Raw genomic sequence first — 8,261 nt, 5'->3', positions numbered from 1 at the left:
TATGGATATGAAAAAATTAGAATATGCAATAACTATCAAGATTATGATAATCTTTCTGTGAATAAAGGCCAAAACATAAATTTGAACTCCGTCCTTCAGATTTTTAAACTTTTCTCTGCCTCCGTGCTAAATTATTTTTTGTTCTTTAAATGAGGAAAAAAGAGTTTAAGTTATTATAAAATGCTTTACTACATAGACCATACTGAAGTGACATTTTATGACTTCCATGAGTGGCAGTAAACCACATTTCACTGATCTTGTTTTATAAGTCACAATACATTTTTTAAGATGAGAAACCAATTCATTCTGCTGAGTGTAGTTGGTTCTATAGATGATAAATATCACATAGGAGAGAGCAGGTTCTCTAACTGTAAAAATGTTCTTGCCTTGTTTCAGGAGAATTAAAGAATAAATAACTCACGAAAAGTAAAACCAAGAATGTGTATGTTTGTACTGTCTGAGATCAGAATCAACCAGCATCAGCTGTAATACTAAAGTAGCAAGCAATTTATTTATTAACTTCTCTTCCCCCCACCATGGGGTCAAAAAAAATTCTCCAAAATGTGCTTCCATTTTTATATGCTCCATTTCTTCCTACTTCCTCTTTGAGTAGGACTTCTTTGCTATGAGTTCACATTTTTTTCTTTGCTATGATTAAGTGGTATATTTACTTATTTTATGCATAAAGAATGTGCTGTGTGTTCCCTAAGAGGTCGAAATATCACTCAGTCCCTGTGACAAAAAGGCTCACAATATTATCTCGGCAATCATGCTGTTATCAGGGTAATCTTATCCTATAATTCTAGGTACATAATCATTGTCAGGATTTTAGAATTACTCCAATGCATCCTCATGTTCTAATTCCACATACAGAAAATTTCAAGAGTGACAAATGAAACATGGTATTTGCTACTTTACTTACACATGGGCTTGATCCTTTATTCTTCCTGAATTGAGAGGAAGATGTCCTAAATATTAATGATAATCCAAACCTAGACACCAAAACTTCTAGCATAGGCAAATGTAGCTCATGAAGAATGCTATTTTCCCCTTGAATAAGCATAAGACATATCATTCCTTTAGTTGATTTTTCTTAACCTCTGGTGATATGGTTCAGGCCTGGTGTATGCAGGCCAGTTCTGTGTGATTGTAAGTAAATTGCATAGGCTTGGTGTGAGTATAGATCCTTTAGTTCATCCTTTCCTTTTGTCATATGATGGTCTCAAGAAATCTGAATATACTTGTATATAACAGTTTTTCTCTCTCTTATTGTGGGCAAGGTAGAGATTTATCCCTCTTAGTCTGCTCAATCTTTTATAACAAAATACCATAAACCGGGTATCTTATGAACTCTGGAATTTATTATAGTTTTGAAGACAGGGAAGTCCAGGATGAAGGCAGAGTCAGTGTCTAGTGAGGGTCTGTTTGGGGGCTTATATGTGGTACCTTCTTGCTGTGTCCTTATATAGTGAAAGGAACAAGGGTCTCTCTTGGACCTCTTTTATGAGAGCACTAATCTCATTCATTAGAGCTGTACCCTCAAGACCTAGTCACTTCCTAAATGCCTCACCTCCTGAAATCATTATCTTGAGGTCAGGATTTCAACATATGATTTTTTTTTTGGGGGGGGGGGAACATCTGTATCATTGCAATCCCTTTAAGACAAGATCCCAAATAAAGATACCCTTTTTGATATAGTTGTTATATTACCAACTTATGTTAAAATTAGACAATGGGAACTGAGATGCAGGTTCAACAGTCATGAGAATATAGGAAAGCCCAGTATCTTACCTGTAAGAAAGGTAAATACTAACATTGAAAGAGTTTTCTATTCAGGATATTATTTCTAATGTGCAAGAACATGAAAACAATGATGTTAAATTGCCTAAGGGAATGAAGTAAGGCTTAGAGTTTTTGTTTGAAGACCATCACATCGAGTTTTCAGAATAATAGTGAAAGTGAAGTATGTACCTTTTAAAGTTTATATATAAAGGCATCAAAGTATTACATACAGACAAACCAGGACTGCAAATTAAGTTTAAAGAAAAAACAACAGAACCATTCTGCATGAACAAAGACTAATTTTCAATCAATACATATTGAGGTAACAAAAAAATACTGCTAACTAGAAGTATAGCAAGACCTCCCTTAAACATAAGAAGAAGATGGAATATATATATTTCTCATGGAATATTCCAGTATTAAATCAATTTGTGATAGATATTTATACTTTGAAAATCTTGGCTCTTGATTAAGTATAACCTCTTTTCCTTTAATGATAACTACCAATGATTCATTTCCAAGAATGTACAAGGAATGTTGGAGACAGACCTGGCCAGGGATAGTGTTTGGCCTTAAGCAAGCAGTCATGTCAAGTGTGGAATTAGATCATTGCTATAAAGCAAACACACTAACACATGTGCAGGAGACTGGGTGAGAATAAAAAGCTAAGGAAATTTTCCTATCTTACAAAGCCATGCCTCCTTCAGAGCAAGGAGTTTGCTTAGGTGAATTGCTTTTCAAGCAGAAGATTAGGATCAAATTATTGGAAAACAGCAGCAGGTATGATTGGGACTTTAACAATAGAAAGATGTAATAAAATGATTGGGAAGTTGAGGAAAATCTATGCAGACATATGGAGTACATACTGAATGACTTAACTGAATGTTAGTTTCTTCTTGGGCTAGTTACACTAAACTGTTATAGATCATGAGGGAAAAACAAGTCAAAAAATGAAGAAGGAGAGAAAGATGAATCTGCAATTTACAAGTAAAATATTTAGGGCTAAAAAAAAGATATACTAGGTGGAGTTTAATTTGGGGAACATAACTCTCCTCATCAAAGAGCATATAAAAGCCTATATCCAAATAGATTTTTGTTGAAGATTTAGGCTCTTATCCAAGATTTGGAAGCTTGACCTCAACTAGTTGCAATGCTGAGAAGGCAATAACAAAGATGTCCCAAGTGTTATGGTTTAAATATGAGGTGACCCCAAAAACTCATGTGTGAGACAATGAAAGAAAGTTTAGAGGAGAAATGAATGAGTTATGAAAACCTTAACATAATCAATGTGTTAATCTACTGGATTAACTGAGTGGTGACTGTAGGTAGATAGGGTATGGCTGGAGGATGTGGGTCCTTGGCAGCGTGCTTTTGATATTCATATTTTGTCTGTGGTGAGAGGAGATCTCTTTCTGCTGCCTGGTGTCTTGTTTTGAGCCTCTTTCCTCTTCCACACTCTTCTGACATGATAGTCTGCTTCATCTTGGGCCAGAGCAATGGAGTCAGCCATGTATAGACTGAGTTCTCTGAAACCATGAGCCCCCAAATAAACTTTTCCTCCTCAAATTGTTATTGTTGGGTCTTTTGGAAAATTTATGCAGACATATGGAGTACATACTGAATGACTTAACTGAATGTTAGTTTTTATTTCATATTTATTGAAAAAAATAACTAAAACCCCAAGTGGCATAAAAATACATATATAGCTTTTTGACTTCCCACAATAAAGGTACATCTTATTTCTCACTCCCTATATCACTCTGTGGCTTATCCCCCACATATTACCTTAATTAGATGGCCCCACAAACTCCTTACCAGAATTACTATCAAAAATAATTATCTTGGACAAACAGTGCATTAAACAAAACTGTCATAAATTAGATTACCTTATAACATGAAATAGAAAAAAAATAATGTGAACAATGTAAAATAAAGAACTATTGTATATAAAGAGAGTAAAAGTCACCATGTTTGGATAGAAGGAAGACTTAGAGAAGACAAAAAAAGATGTCTGAAAGAAAGGCAATAAGAAGTTTACAGTTAAAGGAAGCAAAGTAATTCTACCTTGTCTTCTCTATATTGGTTTATATCTTGAGGATTTAGTCTTCCTTTTTCTTCTCAGCATAAAGTCTTGGATGAAGTACAACTTAACTATCCAATATTTATGTAACCATTGCCTAATTTCCAATAGGACTGTTACAGCAGTAATTCTCAATCATGACTCCTCAAAGAACTATATCAGGAACTTGTACTTCTGCCTAAGCCTGGTCTGGTACAACAGCTTCTCCATTAATTGAGTGGGCCTAATGATTGGTATATTTTAAAAGCTTCCCATGTATATCTAGTGGACATCCAGGGTTGTAAAACATGCCTTTGTTCTAAAATATTACCTACAGAAATCATTCTCTGGGAAAACTTTTTTAAGATGTCCATTTCTGAGCTTTAGCACTTCACATCTAGTGGTTGGACAATGGACCTGGGACTCCACATTTTTAATAAGCTCCCAAGTGATACAGATGCAGATAGTCCAGGACCACATTTTGAAAAACACTGCATTAATGCTTTTCTCTCTTCACATACCCCCCAAAAGCTCTAATTTTTCACTACATGATATTTGAAAAGTGGCTGTAGAATAAATGTAGTTCATAAGCCCCATTGAAAAAATCCTGCTTCGTTATTATGTCAGAGTAAATGGATTTTGTGATTTATGTCTTAGATGCTGACCATTTACAAACCTGGAAAATTTTCTACCCATCTTACTCTTATTTAATAAAAGGTCTGGGAAGTAAGATTTCATTGATTGGAAAAATGAAAGTTTCTTAGAAATGAGAATTCAATGGCTGGATGCATTAGTTTTCTATCACTATTTAACAAATTACTATAAATTTAGTGTCTTTAAAGCAACATATATTTATTATCTCATAGTTTGCATGATTCAGGAATCTTGATCTGGCTGTAACTGGGTCAGAAGATCTCTGATCCTCTAAGATCAGAGATCTCAAGACCTCACCAGTCTGTACTCTAGGTGTTGGCTAGGCTCAGTACATTTGTAGAGAAAACAAGCCTGTGTGATTATAAGCAGAAATCTGTTGTTTGTAATTTTAGGACTGACATTTTATTGCTGGCCATCTGCTGTGGGCCACTGTCACTGCCTTAGAGGAACCTACAGTTTCTTGCCATATTGTCCTCTTTGCAGGCCCTTCACCACATGGAAGCTTACTTTTTCAATGCCTGCAGCTAAATACCTTACTCTTGTTAGCTAAGACAGTCTTATATAAAGTAACATAACACCTTTACCTTATAGCATAACTTTATCAAGGAAGTCCTTTGCCATACCCCATTGTCTAGAAGAAAGCTACAAGTTCTGCCAGCAATCAAGGGGAGGTGATTATACAAGTGCTTAACTCTTTTGGGGGACATCTTAGAATTCTGCAGACAACAATGATTAAATGAAGACACATCCTAAACATCAACTTTGTCTTAGAAGGAAATGTGATAAATGGAAAACAAAATCAAGAGGAAAAATTTGAGTTAGTGTTGTCACCATGGAGAGATTAAAGAGTGGGAGGAAAGAACTCCTCAACATGAATTTAAAACAGTCATTTGAAAGGTCAACCAAGTTGTAGCTGGATGAAATCATTTAAAATGTATACAATTCTCTGATGTGTCAGACACTGTCTTTGGTGTCATTTTTCATCATACATGAGGACAAGGTATTAACAAACTAAATTTTATAGTGTTGGAAGATGATTGAGAAAGAATGAAGTTTTACTTTTGATATTCATATTAGTAATGTTTTTATTTTACATTTACTTAAATTTGGGGAAAACAAAACTTATTTTATCTAAAAATATATGCCATGCTTTGAGGTAGGAGTTAAAAGGTCCAGTTGATTTCTAAGGAAGATTTTTTTTTTGCTTCACTGACTTTCAGAGGATGGATCACTAATAAGAATTATTGATCATAATCTGGACACATCCTTAGGTCCTTTCCATTTAGCAACATCAATGTATTTCATCCAAAATCTCCATATTATTTGGAATAAGATAACTGAACCAGTGACACTCTCTATTACTGTTTACGAATGGTACATATTAACCACATTAAGTTTGAAAGTATGTTATCTAAAAATTGAATGCCCGTGCTCTGACCTGAAATATTATAGAATGCCAGTCACCACCCCTGTCAATTTGGTTGGGGTGTTTGACACCTTTGCAATTGATTAAGTTATGGTTAACCTTACTTAAGGTTATATAATATAGTTATATAATTAAGATTTCTAATAGTTTCAACTGGCATCTTCTAGGCTCTCCATAATATGGTTTGTCGATCCCCTTAATCTGAAGCATCTCTTATAAAGAAGTATCAGAGAAAGTAATATATTTTTAACATATAAAAATAATATGTTGAATATCAATTATAATCAATTTAAGTAGGTAGTCTGTTAGCTGCCAGCCTTTGATACACGCAAATGTCTTAAAGGATTATGAACATTCATGAATTCCTGAGCATTAGACTTATTGTGATCTTAATGTGGTGCTGTTAGAAAATTTATATTCCATATAACACGATTAAAACCCCTTCCTTGTGTTCTGACTTAGGGAAGGTAAAATCAAAGTTAGATTCCTTTAGACTGCTCTGTGAATTAAATATATTTAAACCAACTATCTGATGCTGCTTTTTCAATATGACCCTAGATATGCAGCCATTAGTTTCTTCTTGTCTAATCGGAGATGAATTCAGAATAGAACCCACACAGAGAGAGGTAACTACTTTCTCTCTAGTACATTTATAAATTCAGTAACTTCAACAAAATCAATGCTTTTATTTTAAAACTCTATTTAACTAGGGGAATAAATTTACATGGTCCAAAAATGAACAAGTATGAACAGGTACACAGTGAATAATCTCCCTCCCATCTCTGTATCCTATGGACCTAGTTCCTACTCCACATTTTACATTTAACCACTGTGAATTTCTTTATTCTATATCTTCCCTTGTACTGTGCATTAGCTCCATTTCCTATTTTGCATGCATCTGTCAATTCATGCAACAATACTACTGTTTTATTTTGAGGCTTTATATTAAATTTTAATACCTGGTAGGGCTAGTTTCTTTTGCTTGCTCTTCTTTTTCAATTTTTATGACTATTATTATTTGCTTATTTTTCTGCATGAACTCTAGAATCAGGTTGTCTAGTTATAAATTTGTCAGTAATTTAATGGATTACATATTTATAAATTGATTTAGGGAACATCGATATTTTGGTGATATTGTCTTTGTCTGCAGAGGCACTGTAAAGTTTCTGGATGATAGATTTGCTGATAATGCTAAGGGACAAGTGAAATAAATTTTAGGAAACTAGGAGGTAGAGGGAAGAGTCCAAGTATGATTTCTAAGTCTCTGGCTTAGGCTTTTGAGCAGATATGGATTTGTACCCAAGCAAGATGCAGGATATTAAAAAGCCAACCCAAATAAACAGTTTGTTTATATGTGCATGTGTGTGTTGAGGTGGGAGAGAATAATAATAATCAATTCAGTTTTTAAAAACTTTTAATTTGCCAGGTGCAGTGGTGCACACCTATAATCCTAGTGGTTTGGGAGGCTGAGGCAGGAGGATCACAAGTTCAAAGCCAGCCTCAGCAAAAGCAAGGCACTAAGCAACTCAATGAGACCCTGTCTCTAAATAGGGCTGGGGATGTGGCTCAGTGGTCAAGTGCCCCTGAGTTCAATCCTTAGTACCCCCAAAACAAAAAGATAAACAAATAAAAAATGAAACCAAACTTTAAATTTGGAAACAATTTCAAAATTTGGTAAAAAATTGTAAGAATATCATAAAGAACATCCATCTATGGTTTAACAGATTCACATAGTAATGAGTTGCCTCATCTTCTTTCCTCCAAGCCACCCACACACATAATTATGAACCACTGGAAAGTAAGTTGCAAATATCTTACACCATTACCTCTTTATCCCTAAATGTTTCTGTCCATATTTGCTAAGAAGAAGGACATTCCCTTCTATGTTAGTCAGCTTTATGTTACTGGGACCAAAATATCTGGTAAGAATAACTTAGAGGATGGTAAGTTTATTTTGGTTCATAGTTCAGAGGTTTAGTCTGGGCCCAAGGTGAGGTAGGAATTATGGTAGAGGGGTGTGGTGGAGAAGCACTGCTTCACTGACAGCCAGGAAGCAGTAAAAATGGAGGTAGAAGAGAGGCCACAGGGAAGAACAATGCTTCCAGAATATGTTCCCAGTGACCCACTTCCTATAGCTACACCCGATCTGCCCACAGTTACCACCCAGTCATTCCATTCAAGCTAGAATGGATCAATTACTTACAACTCTCGTAATCTAACTATTTCACCTCTGAGTATTCCTGCATTAACACAGAAGCTATTGGGGAATACCACCTATCCAAACCATAAAACCTTCCTAATTTACAATTTTTATTCATTTTTTAGTTTACCTGTTGGCAA

Source organism: Urocitellus parryii, chromosome X, assembly GCF_045843805.1.
Source record: "Urocitellus parryii isolate mUroPar1 chromosome X, mUroPar1.hap1, whole genome shotgun sequence".
Lineage (NCBI taxonomy): Eukaryota > Metazoa > Chordata > Mammalia > Rodentia > Sciuridae > Urocitellus > Urocitellus parryii.
This window is presented reverse-complemented; position numbering follows the sequence as displayed.